The 21,198-nt window shown below is 43.3% G+C and overlaps 1 non-coding gene across 1 annotated transcript; it reads right to left on the reverse strand.

The window, feature by feature from the left end:
• Positions 1–6,905: 6,905 nt before the first annotated feature.
• On the reverse strand, positions 6,906–6,980 carry Trnat-ugu (transfer RNA threonine (anticodon UGU)). Its single transcript has one exon. It is a non-coding gene; the product is annotated as a tRNA-Thr (tRNA).
• Between the last annotated feature and the right edge of the window lie 14,218 nt (positions 6,981–21,198).

The raw sequence follows: 21,198 nt of genomic DNA on the forward strand, positions 1-21,198 counted from the left end.
TCTCTTATTTTATTGTGATGATCATTTCTCCCTATCTAGGTGGGTGTCAACAGAATGTTTTCGCAGTCGGAAGACAAAACTGGTGACTGAAATTTCATGAGAAGACCCCGTCGCAACGAAACACGCATTTGTTCAAAAATGGTTCAAATGGCTCTGAGCACTATGGGACTCAACTGCTGAGGTCATTAGTCCCCTAGAACTTAGAACTAGTTAAACCTAACTAACCTAAGGACATCACAAACATCCATGCCCGAGGCAGGATTCGAACCTGCGACCGTAGCGGTCTTGCGGTTCCAGACTGCAGCGCCTTTAACCGCACGGCCACTTCGGCCGGCACGCATTTGTTTTAACTAAATATGACGGTAGTATCTGTTCCCGAAAGAACAGTTACCGTGGATGACCATGCAGCTTTGCTAGAAATGAAATGATAATTAAATGGACACCCTAGTTCCAAACAGGCGTTGATGTACTTCATTGGGGACATGTTGAAAATGTGTGCCCCAACCGGGGAGCGTGCAAGGGATAAGTCCCTGCAGACGCACTGTCCTCTCTGCCCGCGGTGGCTCAGGTGGATAGAGCGTTTGCCATGTAAGCAGGAGATCCCGGGTTCGAGGCCCGGTCGGGGCACACATTTTCAACATGTCCCCAATGAAGTACGTCAACGCCTGTTTGCAGCTAGGGTGTCCATTTAATTATGATGCCTTTGTTTTAGTGATTACTACTCCAATTCACGTATCATGTCTGTGCCACTATCTGCCCTATTCCGCAATAATACAAAACGAGCTGCCCTTTGTACGTTTTCGCTGTCATCCGTCAGCCCTGCCTCATGCGGATCCCACACTGCACAGCAATACTCCAGAATAGGGCGGATAAGCGTGGTGTAAGCAAGCTCTTTGGTAGACGTGTTGCGTCTTCTAAGTGTTCTGCCAATGAGTCGCAGTCTTTGGTTTGCTCTACCGCCGGCCGCTGTGGCCGAGCGGTTCTAGGCGCTTCAGTCCGGAACCGCGAGACTGCTACCGTCGCAGGTTCGAATCCTGCCTCGGGCATGGATGTGTGTGATGTCCTTAGGTTAGTTAGGTTTAAGTAGTTCTAAGTTCTAGGGGACTGATGACCTCAGATGTTAAGTCCCATAGTGCTCAGAGCCATTTCAACCATTTTTTGCTCTACCCACAACATTATATCTGTGATCGTTCCATTTTATCAGGTTACCTTCCATTCAGAAGGCTGTTGCACTCAGCGACTGTTATATTGACTTGTAAATAATAGATTTCAGTTATCAGTCGTTCTTTTTAAATTTTATTGGCATATCTAGATTTCAGCTAGAAACTAGCCTTCTCAATGCTAAGAATACAAGAGGTACATAGTTAGATGATGTCACAAAAAGTTGCAATTAACGGCTTAACTCATATGGTTTGTATATTACATACCACTATCATTTTTCACCAATGCATGTAATGCCTGAGTAAAAATTTCTCGGTGTACATGCCGCGTCAAATCAGGATAAATCTCCAAGCTTTCGACCACTACCTCCATGGTCGTCGTCAGGGCTAAAACTGACTGTCGTGAACTAGCGAGGTTCCCACTTTTATATGCAAATGACGGCTTCTTATTGGCTGGAATACGTCAGCGATATGGCGCGTAGCGAAGTGGTGCCCTCTACTTCCATAGATGTAGTTGCTATCCCGCGTTGCTTGCGCTACGCGCCATATCGCTGACGTATTCCAGCCAATAAGAAGCCGTCATTTGCATATAAAAGTGGGAACCTCGCTAGTTCACGACAGTCAGTTTTAGCCCTGACGACGACCAAGGAGGTAGTGGTCGAAAGCTTGGAGATTTATCCTGATTTGACGCGGCAAGTACACCGAGAAATTTTTACTCAGGAAATACGTCGGGAAAGACTTCGTAGCCACATGTAATGCCTGTTGGTCGGGCTTCATCCACAGTTCATTGAATACTAATGTTTGCGGAAGGCGGGCTGCGTGGAAAACACATCGGCTGGTTACCTGGCGCTATTCTATGTGAACTATGTATAAACCTCAAGAGAAGTAAACCACTTCAAGTTTAATTACATAAAATGAAACATAAGTAAAATTCTTAAACTGTCGTTCGTCTTATTTCATATTTATCATGAAGTAATAAAATTTCCATGTTCACTCCCTGTGAGTCCGTTATTATTATTAAACCATTTAAATTACGTCAGGCGGGTAAAACATTTTTTTTAATTAAAAAAAAAATTTTTTAATTTACAAAACACTAGAAGACACGTGCTGTATACACCTATTAGTTGATAGGTATTTATTTTTATGTTATATCCCCCTTTATTAAAACATAATAAGTATATTGTTCATCATATTTGCTAAATAGTTCATAGATGGCGCCAAACATCAGCCAGATGCATGGTTATTACAATTTGGCTATTGTGCTATAGATATTGAGGGTGCTAACCTCTTTCTCCCTTAAAGCCGATTTTCCTTGTAAATTCAAAACAACCAATATATTGAATTGCTGTTAATAATACTGTTTATTCATCTGACCTAACCTATCAAGGAAGAAGTTCTGTTGGTTCAGAATTATATTCATCGTACTAGTATAGTATAATGCAAATGGTTGCTACATATTGGCAAGACGGCATGTGTTACTTTGCCCCCCACCTCTCTTATGGATCCTCCTCTTCCATTGGCTCCTTATCCCCCCTTTTCCGTCATCTGACCAGTTTCCCCCCACCTGCTCTCGGGTGTGGTATGTCATATTTGTGCGAACTTTTAGTGCAGTGTTTAAGTGAGTGTTCAGTGTTGTGCGTCCTTCCACAGTGTTGCGAACAGAAATCGTGCTGTCGCTGGGTGTGCTTTTTATATCTCTTGCGGACAGAACCCAGACTTTCGCCGTGTTTTTTAATTGTCTGTCTATTATTTTTCTGCTTCCTGTGTCTTTTATTAGCATCATCCACCCTGTGTTTTATGTTTTAAGCTCCAGAATTTTCTGCCATTTTACCTTTAAATCACCGATTTTATCGCCGACTGTTATTATGTTTTTATTATCTTCATCTTTTTAAAACAAATTCTGTAGGCTGAAGAGCAGTGTAATAAGCTGCTGCCAGCCCGCCCCCTTTAGGGGGAATCTAAACTCAATTTAAGGAAAAAATATATATATATATATATATATATGTTACTTTGTTCCCGCTGGGTCAGATCCTTCACTGTTTCGTAGTAGCAAGTCCTCGAAAAAGTCTCAGAACCCTGTATTTTTCATAACAACCTGATCATTAATCCCGATACTTTTCTGATGGCAGAAGATTGCGATCTCTTCCACGAAGGAACCCGCCCTTTCTCACGATTATGCAGCAATTTCCTATTGGATGTCAAAGTCGGCACCTTATGTTTTGTTGTAAGCAAATGTGCCGCCATACTCGATTTTTCCATGGTATCTTTTCTTCCCAATGAGACGTGTTCCCCAAACCTGATTTCCAGCCTCCTTCCTGTTTGGCCAACATAACAGGACTTACAGCCTGGGCAATCAATTTTATAAACTCCAGATGCATGAAATATGTTTTTTACATCTACAGAGTGTTGCAAAATACATCCTGAGCTAGTTTTGGTACCAAAAGACACTGTCATATCGTATTTTCTAAGGATAGTTGCAATCCTAGTGCTCACTTTTCCGTAGTAAGGTAAGCTGACAAACTTACTATGTTCTTTAGAAGCCGTATTATTATTGTAAAGCGTCATTGAAAGGTCTCTGTTGGATTCCTTTCATGTTAATTTCTTACATCTGTTGTCATTTACGGCATACATTCCACTTCTAAATTTACTGTGGTGTTTCTGACTCTATCTGGGAGGAGACTGAGCAGTGGAACGTGTTACTTTTACATATAAACAAGAACGATCTGTCACACTACTACACTTTAAAACACAGTTTATATGTAATTCATGTCAAACAGTCTCATACGGAACCTACATCCGCTTTCTTTTATATACTGTATATCATAAGATACTGCCGTCCCCCTTCTGTGTGAAAGGATGAATGAGCAAATGTATTTCTAGTTGCATGCTCGATAGTAGCAGACAAGCCGGTCTGCTAGAGAACAGTAGGACCAACGTTGGAACAGGTAGCTACGCTTTCTAAAAGCAAAGAGGTTTCTATTCTTGGTATGGTCCTGTCCGTCCTTTGTCATGTTAGTATAGGAAGCTGCCTCTCTGGTCACTTCCGTTTGTGTCTGTGAGGTACCCTTGTAGGGGCCCACGCCAGTCTGCGGCGAGCGTCTGAAGTGGTAAGATCTCCGGCTAAGCCCATCTCTGCTGTCTGTAGGACAATGGATTTCTTAAGTTCAGCCTAACTGAAAATTTAATCACCTTTATTTCAGGTTTAGATCTAAAATATCTTACGTTATCTTAAATTGCAATGCAGCGTAATTCGAGTGTGAAGTTCAGAATATCTTCCAGAAGTTGCTTTGTCACTACTTTGTGAGTAAAGGGGAACCATGTGTGGATGATCTGTAACTCTAACTGAGATCATCAATCTTAAATCCGAATGTGCGTGAGATTATAACGTCTTGTCTTGACAATATTTTTCAATATAGCAAATTTTCTTTATGTTCAACCCACGTGGGGTATACTTTGTGAGAACAGTACCACGTGCTTATACAATTGTTTGACCCGTCAGGTTAATAGTAAGACGATAGTAACCAGTTCAAGGTTTTTATTTTGTAAATTGCCTTTCGATGTAATTTATTTTAATTATCAAAATTATTGTGAGTTACACTCTTTGTGTAAACCAAGTTGACCACGTGAAGCATGTGGTGTAATCATCAAAGTAGCCCTCAGCTATTCTTTTCGGGAAGATTTCACAGACAATTAGTATGAATTTAGTACACCAGTATGTGGAAATTTCATGATGGACAGGATTGCGCCACGAACGTAACTTCTTTGGGTAAAAATTGAATCGGTTGGTTGTGGTTAATTTCCTCTTGAATATGTTTCAACGTTCTTTGTGTGTTATTTTATGAACACAGTGTTGTATGCAGTCTCCCAACCTTGGCTCCATATTTGATGTGCTCCATAAGATTACAAACTCACATTTTCACAATCCTAAATAAGGCACCAGTTTAGTTATGAATCAAGTTTAATATGCTGAAATTTTTTCTGGAACAATGATCAATGTTAAAATAAATGTCCAAATATAAAATGATTTATTTCTTTTTATTTAAATTCTCTTTATATATATATATATATATATATATATATATATATATATATATATATATATATATATATATATATCACCGGTTGTAATAAGATGCCTATTGGAAGATTATAATTAATGAAACTTCCTGGCAGATTAAAACTGTGTGCCCGACCGAGACTCGAACTCGGGACCTTTGCCTTTCGCGGGCAAGTGCTCTACCAACTGAGCTACCGAAGCACGACTCACGTCCGGTACTCACAGCTTTACTTCTGCCAGTACCTCGCCTCCTACCTTCCAAACTTGCCCGCGAAAGGCAAAGGTCCCGAGTTCGAGTCTCGGTCGGGCACACAGTTTTAATCTGCCAGGAAGTTTCATATCAGCGCACACTCCGCTGCAGAGTGAAAATCTCATTCTGGATTATAATTAATGTTAGTCTGGTTGGGAATTTGGTGAGCTAGACTGGATACCTGGTGAAACAATTGCTCGGTAATGCAAGGTTAACTTCCCCAGATAGCTAACAGCTTTTAACCCGCTTTTATTGTCTTGAATATCAGCACCGCTTTCAGAACAACTTAATGCAACAACATTACATCATCCTATTACAATTTAGGTTACTTGTAATTGAAATCCCTAAGTATTTAATTGAATTTACAGCCTTCAGATTTGTGTGACTTGCCACGTAATCGAAATTTAGCGGATTTCTTTCAGTACTCATGTGAATAACTTCACACTTTTCTTTATTCAGGGTCAATTGTCACTTCTCGCACCATACAGATATCTAAATCATTTTGTAATTCGTTTTGGTCCACTGATGACTTTACAAGACGGTAAATGACAGCACGAGAAGAAAGAGATGCGTGGATGCTGGTTACAGTAGCACGAGGAAGCGTGAGGCTGGGTTTGGGCGGTTGTGGACCCGTCAGCGGCTGACCGCGTCCTACGAAACAGGAATTAATCGTGTTGGTTAGAAACAGTCTTGGTTGCAATTTTAGTTTTTTTCTTTTTCAACGACGCGTTTCGCCTTATTTAGGCATCATCAGGTTATCTTTTTTAGACGGATAACTTGAAGATGGCTAAATAAGGCGAAACGTGTCGTTGAAAAATAAAAAAAACTAAATATATACTAAGATGGTGTAAGTAGGCTGTTTAGATTTTTATATTGGTAATGCCACGTAGCGCTCTGTATGAAAATCACTGGCTGTGCTGTGTGCAGTATGTGGCTAGTTTGCATTGTTGTCTGCCATTGTAGTGTTAGGCAGCGGCAGCTGGATGTGAACAGCGCGTAGCGTTACACAGTTAGAGGTGAGCCGCCAGCAGTGGTGGATGTGAGGAGAGAGATGGCGGAGTTTTGAAATTACATATATTATGACTTTTGATGATATTAAGCTGGCAGTAGTGGCGCTCGCCGTATTGCAGTAGTTCGAGTAACGAAGATTTTTGTGAGGTAAGTGATTTGTGAAAGGTATAGTTTAATGTTACTCAGGGCCATTCTTTTGCAGGGATCTTTGATAGTCAGATTGCGTTGCGCTAAAAATATTGTGTGTCAGTTTAAGCACAGTCTTGTACAATTGTTCTAAGGGGACGTTTCAATGGTATCTGTTTTATCGGACAGAAAGAACAGATACCATCGGTGACCATGCAGCTCGTTAGAATGAAACTACAATGAAACACCCTTAGTTGCTTACAGGCGTTGACACACGTCAACGGGGAGAGATGAAAATGTGTGCCCCGACCGGGACTCGAACCCGGGATCTCCTGCTTACATGGCAGATGCTCTATCCATCTGAGCCACCGTGGACAGAGAGGATAACACGACTGCAGGGATTTATCTCTGGCATGCCTCCCGCGAAATCCACATTCTCAACGTATTGTCCCGCACTGTTTGTGCATTCGCGCAGAAGGAGAAGATGGTCAAGTGGCCGGTGAGCTTTAACTATATATATACTAAGATGGTATGTCCGAAAGAAGAGATACCATTGGTGACCATACAGCTAGTTAAAATGAAATTACAATGAAATGAACACCCTTACCTGCTTCTTCTCTGCGAATGCACAAACAGTGCCCGAACTCTTACGGGAATCGGCAACGCGCCGCGAATAATGAGTATAATGGGTGGGGGCACTACGAATGTAGTGCGGGACAATACGTTGAGAATGTGGGTTTCGCGGGAGGCGTGCCAGAGATAAATTCCTACAGTCGCGCTATTCTCTGTGCCCTCGGTGGCTCAGTTAGATAGATCGTCTGCCATGTAAGCAGGAGATCCCAGATTCGAGTCCCGGTCGGGCCACACATTTAATCTGCCCCCGTTGACGTATGTCAACGACTGTAAGCAGCTAGAGGTGTTCATTTCATTGTAAGAAAAAAAAAACTAAAATTGCAACCAAGACTGTTTTTAACCAATACTGTTAAGCACTGGTTTGCTGTATGCCATATATGGATTGGAAGAATTTCTATAGGAATTAATCGTCTCGTCTGCTAGTGGGATATATGTCTTCACGCGTGTGGTGATTATGAGAGGTGGCATGAGCCCCCTCTCATATTTCTATCTTACTCTCAGTAATTCGATTTTCCTCTCTAATTGCATGCGGTGAAAAGTCGCTATTCCTTCACGCGCAGACTTCCCACGCAGCGTCTCTCGTCATCTGCTGATCTTGAAAGGGTTATGCCGGGGAGTGGATGCTGTCCAGACGCCGACATTGTCAGAAGAGCGGGGACGACACGTCGACAGGGGCCTGACGGAGCGGCCGGGCTAGAGATTCCGTTACTTCGCAGAAAGTTAGTGAAAACACTTTCTAGCGGGCTACCAGTGAGGCATGGGAATGGCTTGTGTTCCCAGGCAGTCTTGGCGGGCAAATTCCCGCGTTTTCTGCAAAATCATAACTGTGATTGGCTTGCTCAGGGGATAGCAAAATCGGCGCAGAAATTGGCGCCAAGTATCTCCATTGGTAGAATAGCACTGCGTCGGCAATAGAGGGGAATTTTACGCCGGTTTTCGAGTTACTGATTGGAACGTTTAACCACGGCCACTGTCTTGGGGGCGGGAATGTTCTGTGTTCGGCTTGTGCGGGTGCTCTTGAGAGAGTCGGCTCTCGGCTTTTGGTCAGAGTGGGTTACAAGACTGAGCTCTCGCTGCTCTGGACACCCTGCCTTCCGCTGGCTGTCTAATAAACTTTCCATTAATTGTAACTGTTTGACGAAGTTGCTGAAGTTTCGACTTCAACGTAACTTTCCGAGTACAGTTGCAATTGAGCGTTCTGCGTACAAGCGGCCTATGTTGTCCGTATTGAGCAGTTTTGGCTAAAGTTGACTGTACCGGAGTTACTGTGTGACTTCTCTTGTTAAAATCACTCACTGTACCGTCAGTGATTGTGTAGCGAGCCTTCTTCGTCTCCCTCAGAGGCGCATTTGTATTGGTAGGAAGCCTTTAGCCTGGAACAACCAGACCAGGATAATTTGTTTCGGGCTATACTCTCGACATTATCATCACCACGATGGGATGTCGAAGCAACCAGCCATCGCCTCCGGTACGCCAGACCGTGTCCTTGCAGTTAAGAAGACAGCTTGGTAATGTATGTCCGCAGCACCGGCAGATTACGGAATGTTGCTCTGTGATAATCAGAGCTCAGCAGAGCGCGCCTGTTCCCGTCTTTTCTGACGTGGTTCTGTCTTGGATGTTCATTGCCTGAGTTCTCACTAGTGTAGCAGCAATTAATGTTGGGTTGGCTGGGTGTTTCTCTTAAGATTTGTGTTGCAAGGAATTGGCTCCACATACCACTTGGTCATAAATGTCAGAATCTAGTTTATGGACAACTTCACCTTCACAGCATTTATTTGAGTATGCAATTTGATGTATTGTAAATGTTTCATGTGTTTTGTTTATTATTTTGAGTTTAGTCGTAATAAATCAAATTGTTATTTTGGACAGAACCTACATTCCGTTAATTGGTGGAGCAACCCTTCCATTTCTCACTACGTTAATGAAACTTTCCTTTATCTAATTAATTTCTATCCAATTAAATTATTGCAGGTGCCAAACTCTTTTCTACTCCACATGCAGGGTCGATTACAGTCAGTTCGCGTTTCTTCTTAATCCATGTGCAACAGCAAAAGTCGGAGTTAGAAAAGGTGAGGTTCATCATTTCCATATGAGGATTCGAGAAGAATTTAGTGCTAAATACACTGCTAGTCCCGGCACCTCGCAATTACTGTGGAATAGAACCACACCATGGCCCCGTTCCAGTGGGTGTTTGGTTTTCATTTGACTGCACTTCACAGATACCAAAGCGAGTCACAAGAAACGTACACACAACTTCCGTTGCTCAATTTTGCCAAATCTCGAGCAGAGCGGATGCAGTACTAGATGTGATTAACTGTAAGAAGAAGATGAAAGAGAAGGATAGACGAGGCTCCACTTTACCCTGTAACTCCATTCTCATCTGTCAACGAACAAGCGCTCCGTTGTTGAGAACAGCAAAAGTTTTTTCCATCTCGCGCTGATAAATAGTCTCGGCTGCGCTTCGCGTTCACATCCATTTGGCGGTGTCTGCCTCGTCCTGAACCTTGTGTGTGTGTGTGAGAGAGAGAGCGCTAGTTCTTTAAGAGTCCTTTGAGCGCCGTAATACGCCTTGCGCGGCTCCGCCAACAGCGGTTATTCTGCGGGTCACGGCAGCGCCCGCTCCGCCCGCAGCTTCATCTCCTCGCCCCCTGCTTTTCGCACCTCGTTTGCGCGGAAGTGGGGGCGAGCAGGTGTGAAAATCCCGCGCAGTGGCGGGGGTCGGCTGTAGGGGAGACCGCGTGCCCCACCCATTCCCCTGCGGGCCCATCAGTCGCAGCCCTCCAATAGGGCGTAAACTTGGCGGCGCGTCCACGTGGCTGCGTCCAGGTGTGGTGCGAGGACCGGACTGTCAGTGTCGGGCCAGACGGGCACCTGCTGGACGCTACGAGGGAGATATCCTCCAGAAACCTCTAGTCTGCACGACAACCCACCATCTGCACTGCACGGACCGCTTTTTAACTTCTCCACAATAGTGATGTCTCGTGTAAGTACAGCTTTCACTGATTCTATAGCGTAAGATTCATTCACATCATACCCCGCAGGCCACCTGATGCTGTGTGACGGACGGTACTTTCGGTACCACTATCTGGATCCCTCCAACCCCGTTCCACTCGCGCGACTGCTACGGTCGCAGGTTCGAATCCTGCCTCAGGCATGGATGTGTGTGATGTCCTTAGATTAGTTAGGTTTAAGTTCTAGGGGACTGATGACCTCAGAAGTTAAGTCCCATTTGAACCCGTTCCCATTATGAACCCGTTCCATTCGCGAATAGTGCGTGGTAAGAATGATTGTCGGTAAGCCTCTGTATTGCCTCTAATCTAATTTCTCGAATTTTCTCCTCGTGGTCAAAATGCGAGCTGTATGTGGGGGCAGGGGGAGGGGGGGGGGGAAGTAATATGTTCCCCGACTTCTCCTGAAAAGTGCTGTCCCGAAATGTGAATGCTAAATCTCTCCGTGATGAACAACGCCTCTCTTGTAACCTCTGCCGGTGGATTTTGTTTGCCGGCCAGAGTGGCCGAGCGGTTCTAGCCGCTGCAGTCTGCAACCGCGCGACCGTGCGGTCGCAGGTTCGAACCCTACCTCGGGCATGCATGTGTGTGATGTCCTTAGTTAGGTTTAACTAGTTCAAAGTTCCAGGGGACTCATGACCTCAGAAGTTAATAAGTCACATAGTGCTCAGAGCCATTTGAACAATTTTTTGGATTTTGTTTGTTGTTGTTGTGGTGTTCAGTCCTGAGACTGGTTTGATGCAGCTCTCCATGCTACTCTATCCTGTGCAAGCTTCTTCATCTCCCAGTACCTACTGCACCCTACATCCTTCTGAATCTGCTTAGTGTATGCATCTCTTGGTCTCCCTCTATGATTTTTACCCTCCACGTTGCCCTCCAATACTAAATTGGTGATCCCTCAATGCCTCAGAACATGTCCTACCAACTGGTCCCTTCTTCTTGTCAAGTTGTGCCACAAACTCCTCTTCTCCCCAATTCTATTCAATACCTCCACATTAGTTGTGATCTACCCATCTAATCTTCAGCATTCTTCTGTAGCACCACATTTCAAAAGCTTCTATTCTCTTCTTGTCTAAACTATTTATCGGCCATGTTTCACTTCCATACATGGCTACACTCCATACAAATACATTTTATATCCTCTCTACTTCGACCATCATCAGTTATTTTGCTCCCCAAATAGCAAAACTCCTTTCCTACTTTAAGTGTCTCATTTCCTAATCTAATTCCCTCACCATCACCCGACTTAATTGGACGACATTCCATTATCCTCGTTTTGATTTTGTTGATGTTCATCTTATATCCTCCCTTCAAGACGCTATCCATTCCATTCAACTGCTCTTCCAAGTCCTTTGCTGTGTCTGACAGAATTACAATGTCATCGGTGAACCTCAAAGTTTTTATTTCTTCTCCATGGATTTTAATACCTACTCCGTATTTTTCTTTTGTTTCCTTTACTGCTTGCTCAATATACAGATTGAATAGCATTTTGTTTAGCATCTCCGTAACGCTCTTTCGCCAGCTAATGCTAACGCGAAAAAACTTGCTCCCTTTCTAGCAGTAATTTATCGTAGATAGCTCGAGCAACGAAAGGTACCTAACGACTGGAAAAAAGCGCAGGTCATTCCCGTTTTTAAGAAAGGCCGTAAGACAGATCCACACAACTACAGACCTATATCGTTGACGTCAATCTGTTATAGACTTATGGAATATATTTTGTGCTCCAGAATTATCTCGTTTTTGGAAAATAAACATCTCCTTTATAAAAATCAACATGGACCAGATGAGATATTCGTAAGGTTCTATCAAGATTATGCGAAAGAACTTGCTCCCCTTCTAGCAGTAATTTATCGTAGATCGCATGGGCAACGGAAGGTACCTAACGACTGGAAAAAAGCGCAGGTCATTCCCGTTTTTAAGAAAGCCGTAAGACAGATCCACACAATTAGAGACCTACATCGTTGACGTAAATCTATTATAGACTTATAGAATATGTTTTGTCCTCAAGAATTATGACGTTCTTGGAAAATTAACAGCTCCTCTATAAAAATCCACATGGATTCCGTAAGCAGAGATCCTGCGAAACTCAGTTCGCTCTGTTCCCCCATGAGATCCACAGCGCAGTGGACAACGGCGGTCAGGTTGATGCCGTGTTCCTTGATTTCAGAAAGGCATCTGACACCGTCCCGCATTGCCGTTTAATGAAAAAAATACCAGCTTACAGAGTATCGCAGCAGAGTTGCGATTGGATTGAAGACTTTTTTGCAGATACAACTCAACACGTCGCTCCTAACGGAACAAAATCGACAGATGTAAAGGTAATTTCCGGAGTACCACAGGGAAGTGTGACAGGACCGTTGGAGTTTACAATATATATATATATATATATATATATATATATAATCCAGTAGAAAGCGTCGATCCCATGACGAAACGCGCCGCTCTTCGTTGCATCCTCCCTGTCTCGCCTATGCCCTACCTGGGAGCGATCCTAGATAGATGAACAATACTCAAGAATCGGGCGAACAAGCACCTTATAAGCCACTTCTTTCGTGGATGAGTTACATTTCCTTAAGATTCTTCCGATGAATCTGAGTCTGGTGTCTGCTTTTACCACTGTTTTATATGGTAATTCCACTTCAGGTCGCTCTGGACAGTTACGCCTAGATATTTTCCGGCAGACGCTGTCTCCAGCTGTTTGTCATCAATAGTGTAGCTGTACAGTAGTGGATTTTTTCTCCTATGTATGCGCAATATCTTACATTTATTTACGTTCACGGTCAACTGCCAGAGTCGCACCATTCATCAGTTCCTGCACGTCGTTCTGCAAATTCTTACTATCTTCTGGCGTTGCTACTTTGCTATAGACAACTGCGTCATCTGCGAAGAGCCTTAAAGAGCATCCGACGCTTTCTACTAGATCATGTCTATATGTATGTTGTGAACAACAACGGTCCTATCACACTTCCCTGTGGTACTCCGGATATTTCCTTCACATCTGACGATTTAGTTCCGTTAAGAGCGACGTGTTGAGTTCTATCTGCAAGAAAGTCTTGAATCCAATCGCTAGTCTGCTCCGATACTCCGTAAGCTGGTATTTTTTTTCATTAAGCGGCAATGCGGGACGGTGTCAAATGCCTTACTGAAATCGAGGAACACGGCGTCAATCTGTGCGCCTTTGTCCACTGCACTGTGGATCTCGTGGAGGAACAGAGCCAGCTGAGTTTCGCAGGATCTCTGTCTGCGGAATCCAAGTTAATTTTTACAGAGGAGATGTTTATTTTCCAAGAACGTCATAATTCTGGAGGACAAAACATATTCCATAAGTCTATAACAGATTGACGTCAACGATGTAGGTCTGTAATTGTGCGGATTTGTCTTACGGCCTTTCTTAAAAACGGGAATGACCTGCCCTTTTTTCCAGTCGTTAGATACCTTTCGTTGCTCAAGCGATCTACGATAAATTACTCCTAGAAGGGGAGCAAGTTCTTTTGCACAATCTTTATAGAATCTTGTAGGTATCTCATCTGGTCCTGAAGCCTTTCCGCTAGTAAGCAACTGTTGCTGCTTTTCAATTCCGCGATCGGTTAGCTCTGTATCTCCCATTTCGATGTTCGCACGACGATTGAAAGGAGGGACAGGGTTACGATCTTCCACGGTGAAACGACTTCGGAAGACCGAATTCAGTATTTCGGCCTTCTCTCTGTTATCTACCGTTTCGGTGCCGGTGTCGTCCCTGAGACAATCAGTAGATGATTTTGACCCACTTACTGATTTTACACACGACCAAAATCTCTTAGGGTTTTTACTCAGGTCGGTTGACAACGTCTTACTTTCGAAATCATTGATCGCTTCTCTCATTGCTTTTTTATTTATTTATTTATTTATTTATTGTTCCGTGGGACCAAATTAAGGAGAAGTATCCATGGTCATGAAACGAGTCAATACATGAAATTATAACACGATATTAGAAACAGATAAAATGAAATATAAAAAAAACATATTCAGGTGACAAGTCGTAAGTTTAAATAAAGAAAATCAACCATGTAACACTGGAATTTGCTTAATTTTTTAGCTCTTCCAGGAGCTCCTCGACAGAATAGAAGGAGTGAGCCATGAGGAAACTCTTCAGTTTAGACTTAAAAGAGTTTGGGCTACTACTAAGATTTTTGAGTTCTTGTGGTAGCTTATTGAAAATGGATGCAGCAGAATACTGCACTCCTTTCTGCACAAGAGTCAAGGAAGTGCATTCCACATGCAGATTGGATTTCTGCCTAGTATTAACTGAGTGAAAGCTGCTAACTCTTGGGAATAAGCTAATATTGCTAACAACAAACGACATTAAAGAAAATATATACTGTGAGAGCAATGTCAGAATTCCCAGACTATTGAATAGGGGTCGACAAGAGGTTCTCGAACTTACACCACATATAGCTCGAACAGCCCGTTTTTGAGCCAGAAATACTCTTTTTGAATCAGAAGAACTACCCCAAAAAATAATACCATATGACATAAGCGTATGAAAATATGCGAAGTAGACTACTTTTCGTGTTGAAGTGTCACTTATTTCAGATACTGTTCTAATGGTAAATAAAACAGCATTTAGTTTCTGAACAAGATCCTGGACATGGGCTTTCCACAACAGCTTACTATCTATCCGAACGCCTAGGAACTTGAACTGTTCCGTCTCACTTATAATATGCCCATTCCGTCTGATCACAATATCGGTTCTTGTTGAATTGTGAGTTAGAAACTGTAAAAACTGAGTCTTACTGTGATTTAGCATCAAATTATTTTCCACAAGCCACGAACTTATTTCATGAACTACATTATTTGTTACTGTTTCAATATTACACACAAGATCCTTCACTATCAAGCTGGTGTCATCAGCAAACAGAAATATTTTTGAATCACCTGTAATACTAGAAGGCATATCATTTATATAAATAAGAAGCAGCAGTGGCCCCAGCACCGACCCTTGGGGAACGCCCCACATAAAAGTGCCCCATTGGGACTGAACATCACTACCACTCTCAATATTGCGGAGAATTACCTTCTGCTTTCTGTTCTTAAAGTAAGAAGCGAACCAATTGTAAGCTACTCCCCTTACTCCATAATGGTCCAACTTCTGCAGTAATATTTTGTGGTCAACACAGTCAAAAGCCTTCGTTAAATCAAAGAAAACACCTAGCGTTCGCAACCTTTTATTTAATCCGTCCAAAACCTCACAGAGAAAAGAGAGTATAGCATTTTCAGTTGTTAAATCATTTCTAAAACCAAACTGAACATTTGACAGCAAATTATGTGAATTTAAATGCTCCAGTAACCTTGTATATACAACCTTCTCGATAACTTTAGCAAACACCGATGGCATAGAAATAGGTCTATAATTGTCAATATTATCCCTGTCTCCCTTTTTATAAAGTGGCTTCGCTACCGAGTACTTTAATCGGTCAGGAAACCGACCACTCCTAAAGGAAAAGTTACAGATTTGGCTAAGTACTGGGCTAACATACATAGAACAATATCCATGAGAGTTCTTGGTCTTTAGTGATTTGATTATTAACTCAATCTCCCTCTTGTCAGTATCATGGAGGAGCATTTCAGGTAACAGTCTCGGAACACTTTTTTCTAAGAGCGCTATATGATTCCCTGTTGGGACTAGGTTTCTATTTAGTTCACCTGCTATATTCAGAAAGTGATTATTAAATACTGTACATATATGCGACTTATCAGTAACACGGACATTCCTACTACGCACTGCTCTCCTTATGCTCATTTTCGCTTCGTTCACCTATTGTTTGTCAGCTAGGTTTTTACTTCTCTTGAATCTGAGATGAAGTGCTCTTTGTTTACGTAGCGCTTTTCTAACACGGCCTTTAAACCGTAGTGGATCTCTCCCATTTCCTAAAAACCTTACTCGGAACACTTGTCAAGGAGATATTGAACGATGCCTTTGAATTTTTTTCATTTGTTCTCCACATCTTCGTCCTCATCACCGAATATTTGATGCTGACTGCTGAGATATTCTGAAATTTGTATCATGTCACCCTTGCTGAGGAAATATATCTTCCTACCTTTCTTAACATTCATAGATGCTGCCACAGCCTTATGATCACTGATACCTTACTCTACGTTAACCGATTCGATAAGTTCAGGTCTGTTTGTTGCCATATGGTCTAAGATGTTACTCTCACGAGTTGGTTCTCTATCAGCTCAAGATAATTTTCGGACAAGACTTACAGAACAATGCCATATGATTCCCTGTCTCTGGCATCAGTTTTGATGGCGTAACACTCCCAATCTATACACGTGGCAAGTTGAAGTCACCCCCTATTACAGCGGCATGACCAGGAAAATTGAAACGTCCCCTTAGAAAAATTATGAAAGGCTGTGCTAGTAAACTTCTACGTCATTTGATGCAAGGACAACTGAGTAAAACTGAACGTACTCAGACAGTTCTCTCTTTACTCATTCTGATCATCACTAAACTGACACACAATATTTTTTAGAGCAACGCAGTCTGACTTTCAATAATCCCTACAAAAGAATGGCCCTGACTAACAATAACCTACACCTTCCATGAATCACTTACCTCACAAAAATCTTCGTTACTCGAGCTACCGCAGCTAGCGCCAATACTGCCAGCTAAATAAAGGATTCTAACTACTAAAGGCACTAACTACTGATACGCATAATTAGCGAATGAAAGGTTTTGATAGAGAACAAACAATGTATTTACCTTAATAATGTTCAAAAGTCATATATATATATATATATATATATATATATATATATATATATATATATATATATATATATCAATTCATGACATCCATCTTTACAAATTTCCTTTTTCTGGCGGACACACGTCCAGATCGTTCGCTGAAAACTCTGCCATATCTCCCCCCGCATCCACCACTGCTGGCGGCTCACCTCCAACTGCCCAAAGCTACGCGCTGTTCACATCCAACTGCCCAACAATACACTAGCGAATATTCCAACAATCAGTCCAACCAGCCACAGACTGCACACAGCACAGATTTTCACACAGAGCGCTACGTGGCGTTACCAACATAAAAACCTAAACAGCCTACTTACAAAATTACTAATGGTATTCTGCAAATTTTGACAAGCGCTCTGCAACTACAGATCCTGACCCAGATGGTCTACAAAAAACATCCGATCACCATTTTTGACAGTTCTTTGATACTCAGCTTCACCCAGATTAATTCACATTCGAAATCTGTGATAACCTCGCTAGATTTTATCGAATTTCTTACTGCAATAATCACGCCACAACCATTGACGACTAACCTCTCCTTAGATAAACATTCCAATCTGAACTTAGGATTTCATTGTCATTGATGTCTGGTTTCAACCAGCTTTCTGTTCCCAATACTATCTGTGCTAGAGATGGGCAAACCGAAACACGTAACTGTTTCGAAACAAATGAAACACTACACTGTAATGTTTCGATACGCTGTTTCGAAACAGCGAAACAGCTTGTGTTTTGTAATCTAATAAATCTACACATTTTATCACATTGAATGTCTACTGTATAAGTATGTCCACATAAACATAAATGAGGTGCGAGAGCGCTAATCATATCGTAGAAAGTATGAAACTATCACTTAGGCGCTTGGCAGTTTCGTATTTCCTGCAGCAAATGCGCTGCTTTCGTGTCGTGTGACTTTCATACTTTTTAATTGGCTGAGGACAGCCATAGCTGAAAACAGAAGAACCCGCACGAACGGAACTGGAGGTGGGAGCAAACTGCAGAAACAACGGATACGCTGCTATGATTCCCACATTCCGTTAGTACGGGTAATATACCCATCTTGCTAATTTCCATGCACACAAAGGGAATCATTGTGGATAATAGGCAGTGACTATAGACTCACAAATAATTCGAATAAATAACAAAATATAACAAAAAAATTGTCTTTCAAGGTGTTTAGAACCGTTACTATAAATTCACCATGCTTCCCAGCCCTTCCCGGTCACCATTACACTATCAGTGATATGTCAAACAGATTGCATGCAATTATACCTACATCAAATTTATGTATATGTCTAATAACTGTCACTCTACGCCTTTTTTTATTCAAAATGTTATAGGCTTACTTGCGTTTCTTAATATGATTACTGTAGATGACGAGAGAAACGTATGTTATGAAAAAAGTGTAATTTAACTGAATGATTTTCACATATTTATTATTTTGAATGTGAATAGTATACGTTGTTTTATTGTTTGGTTAATGTTTATAAAGCAGATGTTACGCCATTTCGGAATAGGACAGTCAGATAGAAACGAAGCTTTATTTTCGGATATCTTAAGCTTCATGCTATTGCTTGTCAAAAAGATTTCGACACTCTTGAAAGTGTTTCACGAAGTGGTATGTTGTGTTTCAGTACCTGTGCCGAGCCCGAATCTCGTCCGACACAGAGCGGAATGAAACATCACTGTTTCGATACAATTAGTCCGCTCCAATCACAGGTGGACTGAAACAGCCTCATTTTGAAACAACGACACAGTTTCTGTGTCTGGCTCGAGATCGAATCTGATCCGGTTGTCCGAGACAGGGGCGGAATGAAACACCACTGTTTCGAAACAGTGAACCACAGCCGTTCCGAAACACTGAAACAGTTCCACGTATCGATACACTGTATCGAAACATAGAAACAGTGGTCAAATCTAATCTGTGCTTTATAACCTTCAGTAAGCGATACCAATTCTGGGACCTTTCCTTGCATGCACCTGCAATTTTTCTAAAATCATATAAATCTTTTCTACCTCTGATCTGCGAGGACCAAGCTTCTCTGAGGCCGCTGTGATTGGTTTAGCAGGCAAATCGTCTTTGTCTCCGAGGGAGGGATTCTCTAACCTCTGGGACAATTCTTCCGCACTGCATGCGTATTCATTGCTGGAAGTTCGCAACACTCGGACCACTGTCAATCGCAATACGGAAAAGTTTCTGCCCGCAGATTTAGAGAGCATCGCCGGTCCAAAACTCAGCTTGCCCTTTCCTCACACGATCTCGCACGAACAGTGGATGAATGTCAACAGGCAGATTTGTAGACGTCTGGGAAGCGTTTGACAGGGTGCCCGCTTGCAGACTGTTACAAAGCCTCGAAAATGCGGAATAGGTTCCCAGATAAGCGCGTGGCTCAAAAGCATCTTAAGTCACAGACCATAATACACTCCTGGAAATGGAAAAAAGAACACATTGACACCGGTGTGTCAGACCCACCATACTTGCTCCGGACACTGCGAGAGGGCTGTACAAGCAATGATCACACGCACGGCACAGCGGACACACCAGGAACCGCGGTGTTGGCCGTCGAATGGCGCTAGCTGCGCAGCATTTGTGCACCGCCGCCGTCAGTGTCAGCCAGTTTGCCGTGGCATACGGAGCTCCATCGCAGTCTTTAACACTGGTAGCATGCCGCGACAGCGTGGACGTGAACCGTATGTGCAGTTGACGGACTTTGAGCGAGGGCGTATAGTGGGCATGCGGGAGGCCGGGTGGACGTACCGCCGAATTGCTCAACACGTGGGGCGTGAGGTCTCCACAGTACATCGATGTTGTCGCCAGTGGTCGGCGGAAGGTGCACGTGCCCGTCGACCTGGGACCGGACCGCAGCGACGCACGGATGCACGCCAAGACCGTAGGATCCTACGCAGTGCCGTAGGGGACCGCACCGCCACTTCCCAGCAAATTAGGGACACTGTTGCTCCTGGGGTATCGGCGAGGACCATTCGCAACCGTCTCCACGAAGCTGGGCTACGGTCCCGCACACCGTTAGGCCGTCTTCCGCTCACGCCCCAACATCGTGCAGCCCGCCTCCAGTGGTGTCGCGACAGGCGTGAATGGAGGGACGAATGGAGACGTGTCGTCTTCAGCGATGAGAGTCGCTTCTGCCTTGGTGCCAATGATGGTCGTATGCGTGTTTGGCGCCGTGCAGGTGAGCGCCACAATCAGGACTGCATACGACCGAGACACACAGGGCCAACACCCGGCATCATGGTGTGGGGAGCGATCTCCTACACTGGCCGTACACCACTGGTGATCGTCGAGGGGACACTGAATAGTGCACAGTACATCCAAACCGTCATCGAACCCATCGTTCTACCATTCCTAGACCGGCAAGGGAACTTGCTGTTCCAACAGGACGATGCACGTCCGCATGTATCCCGTGCCACCCAACGTGCTCTAGAAGGTGTAAGTCAACTACCCTGGCCAGCAAGATCTCCGGATCTGTCCCCCATTGAGCATGTTTGGGACTGGATGAAGCGTCGTCTCACGCGGTCTGCACGTCCAGCACGAACGCTGGTCCAACTGAGGCGCCAGGTGGAAATGGCATGGCAAGCCGTTCCACAGGACTACATCCAGCATCTCTACGATCGTCTCCATGGGAGAATAGCAGCCTGCATTGCTGCGAAAGGTGGATATACACTGTACTAGTGCCGACATTGTGCATGCTCTGTTGCCTGTGTCTATGTGCCTGTGGTTCTGTCAGTGTGATCATGTGATGTATCTGACCCCAGGAATGTGTCAATAAAGTTTCCCCTTCCTGGACAATGAATTCGCGGTGTTCTTATTTCAATTTCCAGGAGTGTATGTTGTCCTCGATGGGGAGAGTCATTCAGATACTAGGATATCGTCAGGAGCGTCCTCAGGGAAGTGTGGTAGGACCACTCTTGCTATCTGTGTACATAAGTGATCTAATGGACTGGGTGAGCAGCAATCTGCTGTTTTTTTCCGATAACCCTGTTAGTGTACGGAAGGTGTCGTCGTTCAGTGAGTATAGGAGGATACAGAAAGACTCGGAAAAAAATTCTATCTGGTGTGATTAATAGCAGCTTCCATCATTATTGTAAATAGCAGCTTGCTGTATATCTGGAAAAATGAAAGCTAATGCAGATGAGTAGGAAAAACTATCCTGTGA

The sequence above is a fragment of the Schistocerca cancellata genome, chromosome 12 (assembly GCF_023864275.1).
Source record: "Schistocerca cancellata isolate TAMUIC-IGC-003103 chromosome 12, iqSchCanc2.1, whole genome shotgun sequence".
In the NCBI taxonomy this organism is placed as follows: domain Eukaryota; kingdom Metazoa; phylum Arthropoda; class Insecta; order Orthoptera; family Acrididae; genus Schistocerca; species Schistocerca cancellata.